Genomic DNA, 20,711 nt, shown 5'->3' on the forward strand with positions numbered 1-20,711 from the left:
GTTTCTTCCTTGTGTACTGAGGCTTTAAATGGCGGAGTTTCTAGATTCGACTGGAAGAGACTTGCGCAGGATCAACGCTGACTAAGTGATAACAGCCAGTGGAGTGTATGCATGCCTCAGCTGCATCAGCTCCTCGCGTGTTCCCTCTTCGTTGTTGCCTCCCTTCTACCAACACCTGCCACGGTAGATGGAGAGCCAGCGCAGGATATTCTGCGCAGGAAATAAAAGAATTTGTGGCGTCCATCGAAGAAGAGGGGCTCGTTATGTATACATGTCGCAATCCAACGGTCATTGAAACCAAAAAGCATACGGGATGTTTGTGGTATTCGTAAATACCACAAATAAGGAAATCATGACCCATGCTGCTTGACCTCGCTGATGAACACCACAAATTGAAAAAAAAAAATATGCCCAGGCTTAGCATGGTTAAGCCAAGAATGCGTTGCATATTGCGCGGTCTTTTAGCGCGAGGTATTGCTTGGCGGCACTCGATTTTCTCAGCAGCTTTTCCTCCGTGACGTATGGATGGATGGATGGATGGATAGGAGCGCCCCCTTTGAAACCGGGCGGTGGCAACCGCCACCACGCTCAGCCGTCCTTTTTATGTTTTTTCCTGTTTTTTATCTTTTTTTACAATTCTTTCCTTTTCTCTTTTTTTCTTTTTTTAATGCCGTTTGGTGACGTCACGTCACGTGGTTTGGTGGCTGCCCGGCAGCGCCCAAGGGCTGAACTGAGTGATTGCAATATGCTACGCATAAAAAATCTGCTATGCTTCGTTGTTTCAGTAACTGCTGGCTTCCCTCACTACTGGCATAACGAGTTCCTGTTTTCCCTTCGCTTGTGGGCTCGATTTGACCAGTGTTTTCGAAGTGCGGTCATTTGATTTTCACTCGGCAGCCTGCTGGATTTTACCACATGCAGCAGTCGTGTCGTGATCTCTTGCACATGTCGCGAAGAACAAGACAGCTTCTTCGCTGTACTTGTGTATGTCTAACTGACGAAAATGACATCTTCTGTCGAGCTCGTGCAGGTAAAATAATCACGATGCAGAGCGGGGCACGTGGGCATGGCATTGAGCCGGGCACTGTAGGGCGTTCAGAACGTCAACGGGATGATCAAGACTGCACCTGAGAGGCAAAGAGGGAGTTTTTCCATCACATCTAATTCACAAAATATTTACAAGGAGGAAGTCTGGGCGGAGCGCCGTGGCTTGCACCTAAAGGAGAGAGCGAAAAAAAAACTGTTAATGATGCGCTAATTCCAGTGAAACTGCGTGATGCATTGTTCAGAACATAGAACTACCTATCATTGTTAGGCATGAAATGATGTCTGATTTTATTTCACAGATTCCTCAGACCAGCCTTATATGCGGTGTCCCCATACAATCACAAAAACACAAGCTCTTAATCTTTTTACAAATACAAAATCCTGAAATGAGTAACATCCAAAATCCCATATTCAAATTATAAAAAATTCAGTTTGCAAGCTTGTGACCTGCGATATAAAACCTATGAGCAAATATTTAGGTGTAGCCCTCTATGCTGCTCAGGTGGGAGGAATATTAAGGCGCACTTCAACTACAGCGCCGCCACTCTTATTGATCCGGACGCACATCGGTGTCGCCTTACCTCCGACAAAACTGTTTGCATAGAATATATTAGTCCAATCAGTTCTGCTGCGTGTGAGGTGTACGAGAGCTCTCAGAGTAGTCTGCATGCTGCTGTTTCGTCAGATGTAATTCTGCCAGTGCTGGTCTAAACTTCAGAGAGGATGTGGTTTTATGATGTAATTGGCTGCAGTTAAAGGTCATGACTAATATTCCGAAAACAAGTGAGCCGTCCAATTCCCACATGGCTTTAGCAATGCAAACTTCTCGGCTAGTTCGTGTAGATTCATGACAATGGTAGAAAACTGCTTAAACTGGACAAAGCACGAGAGAAAATATTCACAGTACGATCATGAAGCCTGATGAGGCAAAGCGGCAAAAATAGCTGAATTTACCCTCGATGACTGCGTTGATGCTGTTACTGATTTACTCGAGGCACGCGACAAAATATTTCTTGATTGAAGGTGGGAAAATGTGGGCGGAGCACCTCGAAGGTGGAGAAGGGGGGATGGGCCAAGGGTGTCAGCGTTCTAGCTAGGGAGGTGAGATGGACAGGTGGCTTGTACTTCGGGTGGGCAACATGCTTTCGAACTGAGTTTTCGTATTCTATTTCCCCGTCGTTTTTTCATCCCGCTTTGGAGTGGCCTTCTGGAAGATAGTGGTACTGTGGGGTGTGGATGCGTGGGTTTTGGTGGTAGATAGCGCTAATGGACGGTGACGGCGAGTAAGGGTGCGGTGGGCAGGTTGATCGCATGTGTCGCACTGAAACGAAGGTAACAGGTGCACTTTGTTATCTTCCTCTCTTTTTCTTCTTTCGTCCTATTAGAGCAGCTTTACTACGAATGCAGTAGCAGTGTGACACCGCGTAGATGCTGGCGTCTGTTTGCATGTCTGTCTGTAGAATAGGACAGTGAAGCTTCCACCCTCCAGAAGCACCTATCAACAGTCACGACCCTACCACACTCCCCTATGTAAGCGAATGTCCGCGCTCGATTCCTTTTCCACCCGATGCCCTACCACCTTCTCGTTCGAGACGTCACCAACCCCTTCCCGCTCACCCAAATATATCCTCCCAAATCGCTTCACACAAAAAATTAATCTACCGCTACCCATCATGAGGCCGCCACGCACTAGAAGCACACAGAGCAGCGGAACGAAAAAGTGCCAGCAAAATGGGATTCATAAACGCAGTGCGAAAAAAAGCTGTCTTCTAGGAGCAGCACAAATCATCCACCTTCCCACCCTTACCCCTAGGTATGAAGGCTGCATACGCGCCCAGTAGCTCCATCGACCCTGCCCCTCATACCTTACCTCTCTTTTACTGAAGCATCGCCCACTTCAGCCTACCTTCACTCTCCGCAAAAACTCTATCTGGCGTGTAATGCCTCGGCTAAGAATAGATGTGTCTAAGTAATCATGGAGGAAAAATTCAAAAGGTATTGCAGCTTTCTCACAGTAGGTTTCATTCTCGTATTGTCTGTTTTTTCACACTTGTTAAGCCATACACACTCATCATTCTTTTGCTCCATGATGTGTTTGAAGCGGAGGCCTGTCGACGGCACAGCTAGCATTTCAGAATCATTGGGTACTTTATACGAACATTACTTTGCCTGAGCTGCTTGAGCTGATGTTACTAAAAAGGCTAACTTGTACGCTTTTTGAACATCCATTTCTCACCTGAAGTTCATTCAGTCCCAGCGCTACCTAAATAGCTCACCAAAGCGCCGTTAGTTAACTGCAAGCACATATTCCTTAAGAACAACAGGCAATTTTCCGTCAGTTTGCGCTGCAATTTAACGGAGAATACTTTAACATCAGTAGCGGATGGATGGAGGGAATAACTACAAAGTAGTCATAGAGCACAGCATGGAACCTGTTTCACGATCACGACAGAACCTTTAAGATATTCATACTCGTCATGTGGCGTGACCTGTGCGTTTTTAGGTGGCTTGCTCAAAAAGGTAGAAGTCGTAGATGCGGCAAAAGCATTTGTTGGGCGAGTTGGTGTTTTCGATGATCCATAACTACAGCGCAAACGACAGGACAGAGATGAAGAAGGGACACCACACAGCGCTGTGTGGTGTCCCTTCTTCATCTCTGTCCTGTCGTTTGCGCTGTAGTTATGGATTGTAGATGCGGATCACCGCCAACAGTAGCAGCGAGAACACCAGCAGGCACAGCGCCCTGTGGCATGTACCATCCCCGCTGAAGTTGCGCGGCGGGGTTGTCCGCAACAGGAAAGGGAAGCCAGACGAGACCAGGGGAGGTTGCGGGCACCCGATGGCCGCCGTGGATAGCGCCCTGCTGCCACACAAGGCGGACGAGGACGAAATGCGGGTATGATGCGAGAAAAAAATAGTCATCCCTATTCATGGAGAAAAACAACCGCTAACCACGGTAAGGAAAGGCAAACCGGTGCAACGCCACCGCTTATGTCGCATGAAATTCACAGTATATGCGTTCGGTACCTCCGCTGCTGAAACGGATAGCCACTACTCAAGCAAGTGACCTTTAGGTTCACTGCCACCACCATCACCACGATTATCAACGCTATCTCCATATAATATGAGTTATCGGAACAACAACGACCATCCTGCGCTTTGTAATTGCTGGTAGGCACTATCGTCGCAAATTCTTCAGCATCGACTCCATACGGCAACCGACAACACCGTCCTTTTTTTATACTGACCCTGCCACCCTAACAAACCACGGGTGATGAATGGTTCCTTTCGCGAATGCTGCGGATCACATGCCGTTCGCATGTTCATTTACACATTTTAATTTTAGCTAAAATATGTCCAACTCACGTTTGTTCTACATTCCCCGTTGCTCATCTGAATAGCTCATTTACCTTCGCATAATTCGGAGCTTTGACTTAAACCAATGTCACACATGCGCCGCAAGGAAAAAACCTTTGCCTCTGACAATTTTAAAATTCAAGGCACCTCCTTAAGGTGTAAGTTTTCGAATTCGAAAGCTTTTTTTTTCGACCAGCTATAAGAGATACGGCGGAGAGATTGCTGCAGGTGACTGCGCCACAAGTAGGACAATATGGAAGTGATGCCGGTCAATAATTAGAGGGTTAATTCTGAAAAATTAGTTAATATACTGTTTACTTAGATTTGACTAGAAAAGTATGTATTCCGAAATTGAGGCGGTCAATATCGAATGTGAGCATAGTTTGAATTATCTTAATTGGCAATGTGGTTCGAAATATCGAACGTCAAAATATGCACTTGAACGCTTGTAAGCTACGTGGCTTTGCCGCTATGAATATTTACAAAATGACGTCACTGTGAGTGGCATTGGCGCCGAAATGCAGCTCTCCTTTTCTGCATCATCAATGCACAAATTGCGTTTGTATTTAACGTATAAGTAATGCGAGTGACGCCATTTTGTAAACACGTAATGAAGAACAGCTAATAAGCTTTCAAAAGCGTATTTTAATCGTTCGATATTTCAGACTACATTGGCGAGTAAGAAAATTTATAAAGAGGGCTCAACATCGACGTTGCCGGCATTCAGTTTCACAGTATATACGTGCTCCTAAACATCCAAAACAAAAAGTTTATTAGGAAATTGTAATTAACCAGGAATTTTTGCATTCATGTCAGTTACTTATGTTAATCCTGCTGTACGGCCAACCTGTACACACTACACTGATGTAACTCTCGCAAAAATAAAAAGTGCTCGAAGTAAGTCCTGGATTTCCATGTTGCCCACGAAAGCATGCATGTGGCGGAGGAGCTTGGAAGGCTTGCGCTCTGCAAGTTCTGCGGACTGTAGTTGTCGCACCTTCTGGACATCCGAGAGTGACAGGCGGCGGATGAGTTCACTCTTGAGGTGTTCGTAAGGGTTGGCCGTTGGTGGGTTGGCAAGGATATCCCGGACCTCGTTGGCGTAGCGGGCATCGAGGTGCGTAGCGGGCATCGAGGTGCGCGACATGTTTCTAGCGGGTCCGGTCTTGCGTGATGTGTGCGAGGGAGAACTGGGCCTCAACTTGGGCGAACCATACCTCGGGCGAGTCGGCCCAAAACGGCGGAAGCTTGACAGAGACACGCCAGACGCCGTGCAGGGCAGCGCGTGGAATGCCGTCTGCCGGGGTTCTGACGTCCCTGGCGGAGCCGGCGGGATGCTGCTGCACGGAAGCATTGAGTTGGCCGTGCCGTTCCTGAAGCTGTTGCTCGCGCTCGTCCATAGCGATGCGTTATTGTCAATTGTCCGGGTCACCAGATGTGGGATCTCATTTCTGCTCAAGGACGAATGTCAACATAAAACGTAACAACTGTTTATTCGACCAGCGGTTGCAGCGGACGAGCATACCGACGCTACGCTCGTCTCCGTAGCGGAAGGAAAAAGCCGCCCTTCCAAGCCGGGCGGCCTGCTTTTGTAGCCACCGTCGGCGACGCATGCCTCGGGTGACGCAGCGGTGGCGCTGAGTTTTATCGGTGACGCAGTCCAGCGTGTGGCCGTGTTACGCTGGGCCGGATGATAACAATATGCGGATGCTGCGCGGAAATATGCGCACAATGTACAATACGAAGCAACGCTTCCGGACTTGCCAGAGGGTCGATTTATGGAGAACTTTATAATGAAAAGAGGCACATTTAAATACATTTTAAATGTGTGCGACTGAATGAGAAGGCTGGACACAAATATGAGGAAAGGAATACCGCTGCACAAACGTGTGGGAATTGCCATATATTGCCTTGGGACGTATGACTTACGCGGAAGAAAGAACTGTGGCAAATGGGTTTGGAGTCAGTCACTCCTCATTAACATCATTGTTAAGGAGTTCTGCAATGTTAAATGTTGTGGGTCTTCTCGAACCTCGGTACGTGAGAATGCCGAGGATGCACAAACTGGCTGAATACCTGCGACAGTTTTCTGCAGTTGCAAGCTTCCCCCAAGCCGTTGAAGCACTAAACGGCTGCCACATAGAAGTCTGACCACCTTCCGAGCATGCATTGGACTACCATAACCATAACGGGTGGTATAGTGCAATACGTTTGGCTGTTGCTGACCACAGGTAAAATTACTTTACACAAACAGGGGATCTCCTGGGAGGAACCATGACGCAGGTGTGTTTGGGGAATCGAAGCTGCCAAAGATTCTGAGCAGTGAATTGTTTAAAATGGAAGCCAAACCATCGGAGGTGTACACGTTTCACCTCTGCTGATGGCTGAACAAGCCTTCCTACTCCAAAAAACATCATGAAGCCACACTTGCATTTTGGCACCATTGATTCTGCTGCGCAGGCATCTAGCTTTCATCTTTCAAGTGCCAGGCGTGTGGTAGGAAATGCCTTCCGGCGGATCAAGGCATGTTTTCGCATTCTGCTTAAGGGCCTTGAATGCGGCATTGTCAATGTGAACAAAGTAATTCGCTGCTGCTGCGTTCCCCACAATATTTGTGGGGAAATCACTGACAGATACGACGCCAATTGGCTGAATGTAGTCCGTCTAGAGGATGGATGACTTCCACAGCTCGTCTGCACAAGCAGTCAAGAGCAGCCTTTGGGGGTGGCAGTGAGAAATGCCCTGGCAAAGCACCTTGCTTCACTGTGAACAGTCTTGCATGGTCCAGAGTGTCTTGCAGGACATTCTAACAGGTTCGCTTTTGATGTGTGAGTTTTTCTGAGGCAGTCAGATTCAGAAGTTTATAAAGCTGTGCATGTCTATGGCACTCAAGAACATAGTGCAGCTTGCAGGCACAGAAAGGTCTCCGTATTTGAAGAGCTGTTTTAACACTGGCCACATTAGAAATTTAGGGTCAGGTATTTATTGCATTGCATTTACCGGTGTTAGTACAATGTGCTTTATGGATTTATTCCACCTCTCATTATTTACTGTTCTACTGTGTTGTTTAGTTGCGTGCACATTATTTGCACACTTGCCACCTATGGGTTTCGTTTTTTGTTATTTTAATAGAAAAGCCCAGTGGCAGTAAAAAGCCACATCTGTACCACACTGTACCCTACTATTACGGCTGCACAAGTTGTATAGCATGACGAAAAGTAGTGTCTTTTGCAGCAGAGTTTGCCATGGAATTGTGACAGTACACCCGTCAATCAAAGCACCTGCCCACTTCAATATATACCTTCATTACACTGCATAAAATACTGAGAGGTGGCCTCAGCCTAGTGCTTGCAGCATGTATGTGTATCTTTTTTATTCAATGCTACCACTGTGTCATGTTCTGCAAAATGGCATTGTAGGGTTCAGGAGGTTTACGACTTGGACCTTGTTCAGTTGCCTACACATTTTATAATTTTGATAGCTTGTCATATAGCATGTTTATTTTATTAACAATATTTGCCACAAAATATTTTGTTTTATGTTGGGCAACGGCTTGTTTAATTGTTTGCAGGATAAAAGGACAGTGATAAGCATTCTTAACTGTAATATATTTAAGTGAGTGCCACACCATTATTGATGTGGACAAAGTAGATGGTAGTAGTTAAACAAGGTTCGGCTTAAGCATTTGGCCATGCTGCACTGTCTGTCGCAGTTGGTAAAATGTCACTTATTTCAGAGGGGACAGATTATTTCCTTCCTGATTTTTATTTGGTGTGAAGTACTACTTCATGACATCAAGCATTCCTCTTTGAATTTCGTTGCTTTTCTTCTCCAGACCCAAGAGCTGGTTTCTCAGTTGGCTACTTTCTCTGGCGGCCTTGGCTGCACGGCCATCGGCTTCCTGCTGCATTGTCAAAAGCTCCTGCAAAAGTGAGCTTGCAGGTCTTTTTCGGCATCTTGTGGTGCTGTCACTGCTTTCTCTGGGCTGGGTACTGGCCATAGTGTCTTCAGCTGTATCTTGGTCAGGTTCAAGTGTAAAGGTTGCGAGAACCTTTCCAACTCCATCTTCAGGAGCCGGTGGCACCTGCCAATACTAAGCAAAGGTTAGAAACTATGAATATGTATGCCACATAGCTGTAGGGTATGAAACCTAGCTGCTAGCAAAGGCCCCAAATACAAATTTTTGATAACTTATCAAGAAAGGTTAGCGAAATGAGCAAGATAAAAAAGTTAGAAAAGAGGACTATCAACTCACAAGCTATTCTATGATGGGAAATGCTGTGTGGATTGTTCCTTTCGTGAAATATTTGACCTTATACTTGATTATAGTGAATTCCTATTAAGGAACAGCTTAGAAGTAATATGTTTTGAAAATACAAATACTGGCGCCTTATTCTTTTAACTGCGCCCAGCTGATGCAAACAGCGGACACAAGGGCAGATTTAGGATTAACCGGGGTGCAGAAGGTGTTGTTCAGTCCCATTATGCAATGTATTTCTTGTACTGCAATTTGTTCGTCTTGGAGAGTATCAGTACAATCTACCGGCAAAGCTATCTCACACTGCACAGTGCAATGTGTTATTGTTGATAACATTCAAACACAACCAAGTAATGTGCTTCTCATTCCCCACTGGTTTTCTTTTCTTGTTGTCTCATGCGCATGTTCAAATTCTGTCATATTCTCTTTTCACTGCCTGCTCTGGAGCAAAGTGCATATATATTCAGATGAGTTTATTCTATTGTCTGTAATAAAACAGAAAGTGAATGAGACATGTCGTTTGAAAGTTTTAGTGACTTGCTTTGTGTTGTGTAGTGTTTTCGAACTACATAGCTGTGATGGCTATAACAGGTGATCTTGCAGAGACAAAAGAACCATTTCCTTCTTGCAACATTCCAAGTCATGATGCATTACAATACTTATGAAGAAAATATACATGTTTGCAGGCACTGTAAGATTCAGTTTTTCTGAACCAGTGAAACTAGATTACCTCCACACTTTCTTACACCAGGCTGCTGTCATTCACTGGCAGCGCTCCAAGAAAAGAGTGAAACATCCAGTAAATAGGCCACTCAACGTCTTTCAATCCAGTGCTTGAATCAGATCTCCTCAGCTTCCTAAAAACAAAGGCAGTTTTATTCCATGAACCTTTGCATCAGAAAAATTAATAGGCGGGTAGTGTTTTTTTAATGATAAATAAAGAAACAAGAAAGAACCGGCTACCCATATGAAAGAAGTACATATCGCGCCTGTCCTTGTATAGACTGAAAGGGTGCAGAGCCAGAGGACACTCATAGAGGGCACATTCAGAAGATAAAGTAGTACATCTCAAGCGCCAACCGTGCTAGCGCAGGTACCTCATTCCACATTGAGATCACTCTGCTGTTGCTACGGTTAATTTGGGGGCAGAAAATATAAAGTGAATACCAGTTCTGTACAGCCCTGGCATTTACTAATACCGCACGACACTACCATGACCGCCGACAGGCTGCGAAAAATGTAGCAAACTATGCTATCTCGAAGCGGGACCTTCTACTGTCGCGCGAATTCTCACAATTAACCCCGATTATCGTCATTATACGGCGCGTGAAAGCTACGTCAGCGACGTTCGCACTGCCAGGCGGATGCATGCGACGCTACGCGCTTCATAGAGCGTCAAGAACGGAACAGATCTGCGTGCTGCTGGCGCACATCACTTTGGATGTTATACGAGTCAATTCAGGAGACGCTGCCGAAAAATACTGCAGCTGGCACGGTTACCGTTGGTAGACATGCAAGTGGTGAGTAGAACCGAGTCGAGTTCAGCGCAATAACGATCCGCACACATCACCGGTCAGCCAGAAGGCCATAAAAACAGTAATGTATTCTATTTACAGCGAAGTATTTGTCATGCCGGACGAAGCACCGTGTAGCATGGCGAATGTTTGTGTGTACGTGCAGCGCAACAGATACCAGTACCTAAAAAGCACTAAAATAGCTTGTAAGCTGCACCATTATATGAAATGGCTTTCGTGCTTACCGGTAGTACTTATTCAGGTTTTCCAGCATCTGCCGGATTTGCTTCGCTGAATACAGCCCTTCGCCTGCCGGCAGGCCTGTGTTCAGGGAGTCTGTCATGGCGCTGTATATTCTCGCATTGCGCGTATTTGACCGCAGAGCTGAGAGATTGCCTTCCCAAACGTGTATCAAAGCTTCTGTTGTGGCAACAAACCAGTTGACACGCTTCTGTTCACTTTATGTGGCAGCGGGTATCGCGGGCTCAGCCGACATGGTGGCAGCCATTTTGTCAGTTAGCCGCTTGACTGAGGTAGCCAACCTCAGTTACCGATAACCATGGTTAGCGGCATAACTGCGGTTAGGCTCTCCATCTAACAGCGCACAACTGTGGTTAGTATTACCTGAGGAAAACTTGACCACGGTTAAGTCGGCCGTGTAACTAGAGTATTGCCACCATATAGCCAAGCATGGGCCAGTCGAGAATTACTGAATGTCCGCATCTGGACCAACTATTATTGCCAACCTAACCAATTTTGAGCCACTGCACAGCCAATCATAGCCCAGTCAATAACTGATGCATGGCCTATGCCATGCCAATTATTTTGAATAGCATGCATTTTTGTGTTGATAGCTGTTGTACTAAGCAAATGAAGTGAAACGTGACATACTATTGCACACAAATTGTAACCATTTAATCAGAAAGGTCGAGTACAACTATGACCACTCACTGCATGGTTCACTTTACAACAGCAGTTACAGAGCTTGCATTGTAAAAATATAAGCGAAATTTGAACACTGCTTTGTCATATGTCAAGAATGTAGAAGGAAATACTGTTATGCCAAGATAATGTGGATTAGAATGAGACAAGCACGTTAACTTGGGTATCATGGCTTGTGCTGTGGAAACAGTATAAGTAAGGTTGTAAAACGAAAATTTGAGTACCGCTTCAACATACGCACAATGCATGTATCTGTGTAAAACTACACCAAATACCAAAGCACTGCATACGAAGTTTAGATTGCACATAAAATAAACTTAAAAAGGCTTCATGCTACCTGGAACAAGTGCCAGAAAAGAACGGCCACCTCTGCGCATACACTGCACTGAAGACTATAAGAAAACAGTTCAAGTTAACATGAATAGCAAAGCTACTCTCTCAGCGTTTTCCACTGCATATGTGTAACGACGAATACTTCAAAGCTTTTTATACCACATGAAAGGAGCAAGAAAAAAAAGTGAGTGGTTTTTAAGGCGGAAGCCTTTAATGTTTCATCGTTGTAAGCAGCACTTGTCGACAGAAATGTCACGCTTTTCATTTGGTCGAAACGGCCTTGACGTCACAGTGCGGGAATTTCAAACGGGGCCAATTGTACTTTGGCTAGTAACCATGCAACCAATTGAAAGGATCGTATACTGATGCTTGAAGTAAGTGGGACTGAGCTTAGTTAATTGCTTAATTACCCAATTAGCATAATTAACTTTTCTAGTCAGGCCATAGAAATAAATAAAACAGAGTAGGAAATTGGTCGAGCTCGGGAATCGAACCCCGGTCTTCGGCGTGCGAGACGAGCATGCTATCCCCCCCGCAATGCCTGCTCCATGGGTTACAATGAACGAAGGCGCGTCTAGTGAATACGGTGTCTTCGCTCACTCCCATCCTCCTCCCTTCCTTCCGGTGAGGTTTAGGTGTCCACCGAGATATGAGAGACAGATACATTTCCTTTCCTCAAAAATCAATCTACCGACGAGGGGAGGCGTAGAACCGAATGGGCGATGGCGTTCTATTTCAGATATGTGTCGTACAGACAAACACTAGAAAAACTGGCAACAGCTAAAACATTGCATGTGCAATTTGTTACGCAAGTGTAAGAACAAACAATACTTCAAAACTCACTGTGCCAAATGAAAGAAGCACACAATGAAAAATGAGCATATTTACATATGTGTTGTGCAAACTAACAATTGTATAAAACCAAAACAGCAGACCGAAAAAATCACTCTCTTCGAATGTTGCCTTGCCGCCTGAGGTTGCGTCCACCTTCACGGTCTTGTGCACCGATCAGCCGCCACTTTATGACGGCACTAAATGTTTCAGCAGCACCTGCCCGCCATGTTTTGCTTTCATGCACGCTGTAAACAAAGTGAAGAACAAATGAGACCGAGCCAAGCGTGTGGATAGGGGTGATAACACTGCAATAAACTAAGAACAAAACAAACAGCAGCAAATTGATGTTTTATCTTTGTTCAGGCGCAAGGGTAGCAACGGCAAATTAGTAACTTCGTAGTATATATGGAACAAAAACATATGCCTAAGTGCCCGAAATATGTGCACGTCGAATGTACATCAATGTTCTTGAATTGTGAGGTATCCTATTGATGTGTATCTGCAGAAAGAATCCAGCCTTTTGTTGAACAAAAGGCTGGATACACATCCAGCCTTTTGTTCAACTCTGTTTGTGTTATCATATTAGATTCATGTCAGGTAGAAAATGGTGAAAATGCACTTAAAACAAGTGAATTTTGTTTGAAATTTTGGTCTGTTTCGTTAAGAATTGGTGTTTGTAGTACAGATTGCGTCAAAAATCTCTAAGCAATGAGTGAGGCATATTATATGCCTTTCCAGTGTAGTATTATCCTTCTTCTAGTTCAGTCCCTGTACTCGAGAAAGAAAATGCTCAGAGAGAAATCATGTTTTACAGCTGAGTACATGACGCTACAGATACACGCAATTTTTCGGCAGTCTCTCAAAAACTTGTCGCACCTCTGACAATGCACCTATGTAGTGCATGTTCAGTGCCATGGTTCATCTTTAGCCAAAATAATTAATGTGCAATTAAATGATGCATGATTTAAGTCAAAGTATCGCAAAAGACCACAAAAAGTTGCTTTGGCTACACAACAGTAAATAAGTGCACCTACTGAGTTAAAAAAGATCATTTTAATATTTAACACGGACAAAAATGCCTCTGCGATAATCACTAAAGGTATGGTTGTTGATTGCTTGCGAGCAAACCATGAACACAGGCTTTTAAGGTCACAGCTGGTGCTGGTGGTCACAGCTGCAACTGCTGTAATGTTAGAAAATGGAGCACACATAAGTTTGTATATGAAGCTTATCTACATGAAAACCAGTAAATTTTTAGTGGTTAATAATTTCAAGCAGAATATACAGTGTATGAAAAAATAGTTGGCTAACAAGCCTTAAATTACTTAGGGATATGCTTTATATAGCAGGGCACACTGAACATCTAATATAAGATGGGCATTCATTCCAGCTGTTGATGAAGTATGCTTCAATAATAATGCTTGTAAAGAATTCTGTTCGCTTGTTCCTTGTGCACTCATGCTGACACACCATGAGCAAATGATAAATAGAAAAAGGCGCTGTCGTCTAGGTTATGTCCACGGGAGCAAGGCCTCTCTCACTGACCTCCAATTGTCTTCTCTTGCATCAGCCATGACTATCCAGACCCAGAAAAGTTTCTTGTTTCATCTTCATATCTGTCTCTACAAACTGCAGCAACATTTTCTTTCCCATGATCCACTGTTGGACTGTCAGTTATCAGTTCAAAGCAGTGCCAGTAAAGTTTATAAATTTAGCTGTGTAAGCACTTCTGTTAAGCAGTCAGTGTGTTCTCTCGACTGCTGAAAAGAAAATATGGTCAGTAAAATCAGCAGACTGGCCTTTCAAGTGCACAGTGGGTGCAGTGTGACAAGTTTTGTAGAGCGGTAGGAAAGTTTATACTGCTCAAACGGTCAACAAATCAGTGCTTGCTTCAAAACAGGATTACCTCGAAAAAGTGCTGCTTTGTATTTCCAAAGCCACTGTAAATTTTTTGTGCCCCTTATTTCCGCAGCAAGAATTTGGAGCTTCAAGCCGCACTTCCTTTCAAGCATGTAAAGAGTTCTTTTTGGCAAAAATGCCACCGAGCACAATTGTGTATTATACATAATGTGCTACTGGACTAGCCAAGTAGAGCTTCGGGTCCCTTTTGCACAAATAAAATGACAGTAAATAGTACTCAATGCATTTTCATCCCCTTCCCACATTTTTCCTGTCCCATATGCATTGCATTCTCATTAATCTATAAATGATGACTATTTTGTGAACAGTCTTGCATTTTCTTGCTCTGCACAAGCAGAGTACCAGGCAAGAGAAACACACCTGGCTGAGGCGGCCTTCCAGACCTGAGAGTCATTATGGCTTTACTTTCTCCACCACTTTTCCTTCCACTCTCAGATACCATCCTTACAGTTAGCAACTTTTGCTGCATGCCTATCAGTATGCCAACTGTTCCTGTTAGGATGACCCTTGCGGGTCATTCTATGTCAACGGGTCCAAAATTTGTGACAACCTTGAATATCCTTTAAAACATGGTTTACGGCGTTGTTATGAAAATATGGTCAATAAAATCAGTAGACCGGCCATTAAAGTGCACAGTGAGTGTAGCGTGACAAATTTTGCTTAACAAAGGCAGTTAACAAGAGCTTAATTTGGTTAATCACGACATACTGAAAATCCGTCGTCGCGATTTGCTGCAGAGGGGCCCTTCGAGGAGAAATTTCTATTTTTTCTTCAGTTTTATCTGGCTATAGTAGTTCAATAAACAATGAATTCTTTTATAGATAATGGAAGATGACCGAGCACAAAGTCTGGATCAGTTGGCATGGAATGACCCTTGTTGGAAGTCCGATAATGTGTGCATAGAATGGTTGTCCTACCTTGTAGGCGACACTGAGGAGGTTGTACCAAATCCACTGTGCTTCTCTCACTAATAGCTGCTTTGTGACCTATTAAAATAAACTGCAGATTAGCACTAAAGAAGTGCCGTGAGCCAAACTCTTTAACAACATGTCAGTAGGATTTAGGTGCACCGTAGTGAAACGCTCACAGTTGATGAATGAGCTAGATGAGGAACTTTCTTCAATGCTGTCTTCACTGTCTGATAGAATGACTCTTTTCCGTTTGCGCCTTGACCTCTTTTCATTAGCTGAACCTTCAGACTCAAGGTGGGAAGTGACAAGCGCGTTTGACAGGCATTCTTTTGCTCGCTCATATGTTCCTGTACAGAAGAATAATTTCACACATAAAGGTCTTGTATAACTTATTTGCTGTAAATAAAAAGCATTAAAAAAAGCTGGCTTATTTTTCCAGTACACATTCATGGTTAATTTGTTGCACTGCACATCATGTACCATTCTACTCAAGCATACGAGGGGGTACCCAAAAGAAACCGGACTTATTTTTGTTTGAACTTATTTGTTCACATTTTAAGCACAGACCTTCAATCACCTTCAAAGTATTCCCCACTTGCAATGCTACGCTTGTCGAATCTTTCATTCCATTTTTCAAAGCATTGTTTAAATTCATCTTTTGTGATGCTTGATAGTGCCTCCGTCGTTTTTTTCTTCACCTCAGCAACATCAGCGAAACGCTTTCCATTCACCTATTTTTTCATTCTAGGAAACAAAGAAAGTAGCACGGGGCAAGGTCGGGAGAGTATGAGGGTTGAGGAATAGGGGTCATGCCATTTTTGGTCCAAAATTGTCGTAGAGACAGGGCTGTGTGAGCAGGGGCATTGCCATGATGGAAAAACCAGTCACCCGACCGCCACAAATCTGGCCACTTCCACCGCACACTGTTGCCCAATCTTTTCAAAACATCCAAGTAGAAAGCCTGGCTAACTGTCCGACCCTGCATAACAAATTCTCAATGGACGACTCCTCTCACGTCGAAAAACAAATAAGCATTGTTTTGAGGTTTGGTTTCACCTGACGAGCTTTCTTGAGGCGAGGTGAATTTGAAGTTTTCCATTGACATGATTGTTGCTTTGATTCAGGATTCGATTCAGGAACACTTGAGTTGTCCCTATAGCATCGTCCTTGTACGTCTTTTTTAATATTTCAAGAGTTTCCATTCAACTTTTTCCGAGCAAAAACCAGAATTTCACCGGCGCACGCTGTTCACGAAAATCGACATTCACACAAAACAGTCGTCACTCTAAAACTCTGCCTAAACTAGTCTGACCTCCTTCAACGACGGCACTCGGCTTACTGACTCTGGAATGTTCGTTCTATGCGCTCCTAGTGGCAAAACGCGGTACCACAGAAGCTTTGCCGACCAAAAAATTTAGTCCGGTTTCTTTTGGGTACCCCCTCGTAATTGCATTAAAAGTGTTCTGCCAAATTTATTTAGGTGAACTTAGTGTTACCACAGCATAAAATAAAAGTAGAAATTACTTTTATGACTTTTCAGGCCAGTATGAAAACTCCGTTAGAGATATCTTTGCATTATGTTGATGCACTCTCACTGAATCTGTATAGGTCAAGAGCCGGACAAAAAGCTTAAATTCAGCTTCACTTAGTCTCTCCTGAATGAGACATATTCTCAAGGTGGTACGAGGAAATGAGTGACTGGGTGGTGTTATTTGCAGGGAAAACGTATGCATAAATTAACCAGAAAGCCATGAAGGGATGAGATATTTTGTGGTGCTAACCTTTAGTAGCAAGGATTCTTACTGGGTAATAGGACCAACTGGGCTCAACAGGCCCATTTCTGATCATTCGGTTGACTTCACTTTTGCTACTTGATGTTGGCCACGGGCATGTTGCATTTTCTTCATCAGCATCAACCCAGCTGCTGGGCACAACGTAAGTGCTGCCTTCATGAAGGAATTCCACAATGTGAAATCTGCACACAAAACAAATGATCACAGCATTCCAGGTTTGCATCTTCAGTGCAAGGATATGCCAAAAACAATATAAGGTTGAAAAAATTGCACACTATGGTCGATAGACATGCCTGAAACTTGCAGCGCAATTGAACTTAGAACCAAAGTAACTATAAATTTCTTCAGTCCATCGGCCTTCTGCAGCACATGCATGAAAATGATGACATGTGCTAAGTAAGCGCTTTATCTTTTTTACTTTTATCTGGTCAACAATGCTTTAAGTTAAGAAATACAGCCAAGTACTCAAAGCCCCAAAGACCACTAAGAAATGTCACAACAACTAGCAGCAGTAACCAAATGCATATATATTTTCCCGCCTACTCACCACAAAGTGTTACCTCCGAGCAACAATGGGCACAGCGATATGAACAGGAAGTGCTTGAATTATATTGCTGTCATACTGAGGGGGGGTGGAGGCACAGTGCGTACATTTTTTTGTGCTGAAGGTGTCTTTGTGGCTTGTGACGTGATTCACTCTCACAAGCACATGCTGCAGCTACATAGTTCTTATGAGAGTGGGGTGTTAAGTGGCAGAAAATGGATACCGAGATAACACAAAAAGGGTGCTGACGAAAAAGGACCAAAGCCTAAAACAGATGAAACAGAGGAAAGAAAACATATTTCTCTTTCCACGGCAGAAGTAGCCCTTTGCAAATAATGTCAGAAAACAAAAATTTTTCAAAATTTCTTGCTCCAGTTGATACTCTGAATATCGACAGTAATGAAGATCGACAAGGCTGCACATAGAAGTCACCCTCAATTTTACACAAGCTTCTAATTATTACAATGTTTGAGTCAGACTGCAGGAAGTTGAACAGAAGGACAACCCTGTTTTGGTTAGCAACACACAATTGTCAGGCGTTCTTGAGGTTATCACACTGTACTTCCACACAACTGTGTGATACTGGCTCCATGCTGAATATGAAAGAGTAGCACCATTTGAAGGATGAGAGGATGGAATCAGACCGAACTCTGAAGACTCGACATTCGATCTGCTGCCGTCAACAAATACAGCACGTTGCTCAGTGATTCGATTGTACAGCTGTTCCAAGGGTTTGTTTCCTGATCGCACAAGAAATTTGAGATCTTTGAGATAGTCAAAGGGAAAACAACTGAATGAATGAAGCGAACCGAACTTGCGACAGTCATTAGCCAAGTAAATTAAAGCATGTGCATTGTAGGCTACTGATTCTTCTCCATATATTAAGGGACTCTGCCGAACAAAAGCTTCCAACAAACTCTCAACCAAGCCAAAAAAAACACTTCATTGAAGGACGTCAAACTTAACGCAAAATTCCAAGAGCATCTTCGCGACTTCTTTCATGGTTGATGGTTGTTCCTCTCCCCTCTCAATTCAGGAAAAACCCGCATGGCAGCTCAGGCACGCTTACAAGAAATGTACAAAGCTCGTACGTGCGCAGAGCAATTGGCTCGGTCAACGGTGTACGACGTCGAAGCGCACGTGCCTGAGCTGCCCGCACTAGTGGTGACGTCCTGGAAACCAGGGGCCCGATTCTCAATATTCACATGCGCCTGTCGGCGCCATATTGCCTCTCTGATTGGCTGTCAGAAGTGTCAATCGCCGTCAATGGGCGTGTCAATCAGGCTCGGTTACAGCAGCACTTTTCGTGGGGACGTCGATTTGACGTGGCATTGAAAATGCATTTTCGCAGCGCTATTCTTGGTGCCCGGCTGGTACATATATGTGATTCTGAAGGGAAAAGAAGCTACACGTGGTCCGTGCGACAGCACTTGCGCTCGACTTGCCAATTTGGAGAAAATAGCTGCACACCGGAAATGGCAACTTCCTAAAATCTGATTGGTTGGAACAATATCCCGTAAAGCACGTGATAGGCACACATTTTGAAGTGATGTCAGAATGACGTTTCATCACGTTTACGTTGTGCCGCCATTGCAAAAAATGGCTGAAATTCGCCGCCATCATTTCGCCCGGCGAAAGGTACCCGAATCATGCAAATGAGTCAGTGAAATGCTGATTTATACGGCGTTAGGTAGCCGCATTTTAACGGGTATTTATTTCAACACAAAACTAAGCTTACAAAAGTCTTGTTTTGAATCCGCAATGTAATGTTATGGCGTTATAAGAGCACATCTGAAATAAGCAACCCTTGAGAGCGTTAATAGTGAAGGCTTAAGCGCACAGCCGCATAGGGGCGCTAACTGCTCTCCCGTTGCAAACCCTTCGCTCGCAGTGAGAAATCATCCGTGCGTGCGGTTACTGAAGCGCGAAAATTGCTCGAATAGCGGTGCCGGCGCTGCGATTTGCTGCTCCTTGCATTCATGCCTTCATTCGTCGTATGTTAAACCCTAGAAGTGGGAAAGGTGAACGACTTTCGAGGTCATCGCGATGCTTTCGAGTTGTCTCGGACTAGACAGCTCGTCTGTGCAATCACCTGACGAGGTATATGGTGTGTTGGCTATGCAAGGATGCATTGCGGCGAGAAGCACTGCCGAACTGTCGAGCTCTGAGGGGCGATCGCCAGCTGTGAAACGTCGCTGAACGGATGGGCTTTGCGCGCGTGATGAGCGGAAGACAGACAGGTGTTCGCGCGGCCGAGCGTCATTCTCATTCCTTTTGCATGCATGTTGGAAATGACTTTAAAACAAGTGCAGGATGCATGCTGCGGATCCGAAATTTTTATTCGCCATTTCGCGTTGCTTTTTAAGGCGGAAGCCTTTAATGCCTCATCGTTGTAAGCAGGAGTTGTCGACAGAAAATGTCACGCTTTTCAATTGGTCGAAATGCTCGTGACGTCACAGTGCGCGAATTTCAAATGGGGCCAATTGTACTTTGGCTAGTAACCATGCAACCAATCAAAGGGATCGTATAGTGATGCTCCAACTAAGTGGGACTGAGTTTAGTTAATTGCTTACTTAATCAATTAGCCTAATTAAGATAGAGGAGAATGAAGAGGTCAGAAGAGGAAAAGAAAAGACGCGCGTCGCAGCGACAACAGCGTACGCGGAAGCACACGCTGCTGAAAAAAACAGATAAGTACGAAGGCGCGTTCGCTCCACCACCACGCACTTCCCCACTCAGTTTAACGTTGCTCGTTTCATATACGTTGTGTCGAACATCCTAGACAGTTCCAACATTTGACAGGTGAATGACAGAACACGATAGATAGAAATGCAATAATATAAATATGAAATAGCCTAATTAACCTTTCTAGTGAGACCGCATAAATCAATAAAACCGAGAACGAAATTGGTCGAGTTGGGGAATCGAACCAGGGTCTCCGGAGTGCGATACGAGCACGCTAGCCACTCCGTAATGCCAGCTGAATGGTTTTGGAATGAACAAAGGCGCGTCTAGCTAATACGGCGTCTTCGTTCACTCCCATCTTCCCCCTTTTCCTTACGGTGAGGTGCAGGTGTCCACCCAGATATGCGAGAGAGATACATTTCCTTTCCTCAAAAAATAAATTTACCGTCCAGCAAGGCGTACAGCCGAATTGGCGATGGCGTTCTGTGGACTCCCTGGCAGCGTTGCAAGACGCTGTCGCGTTCCACTCTTACAGGCGAAGCTTAACATGTTAACCACACATCAGTAACACAC

At 44.4% G+C, this 20,711-nt stretch overlaps 1 pseudogene; it reads right to left on the minus strand.

Annotated features, from left to right (window-relative positions):
• Nucleotides 1-5,260: 5,260 nt before the first annotated feature.
• LOC149356163 (uncharacterized) lies at nt 5,261-5,879 on the minus strand (annotated as a pseudogene).
• Between the last annotated feature and the right edge of the window lie 14,832 nt (nt 5,880-20,711).

Source organism: Amblyomma mixtum, chromosome 3 (assembly GCF_055824585.1).
Source record: "Amblyomma mixtum isolate Tamu chromosome 3, ASM5582458v1, whole genome shotgun sequence".
In the NCBI taxonomy this organism is placed as follows: domain Eukaryota; kingdom Metazoa; phylum Arthropoda; class Arachnida; order Ixodida; family Ixodidae; genus Amblyomma; species Amblyomma mixtum.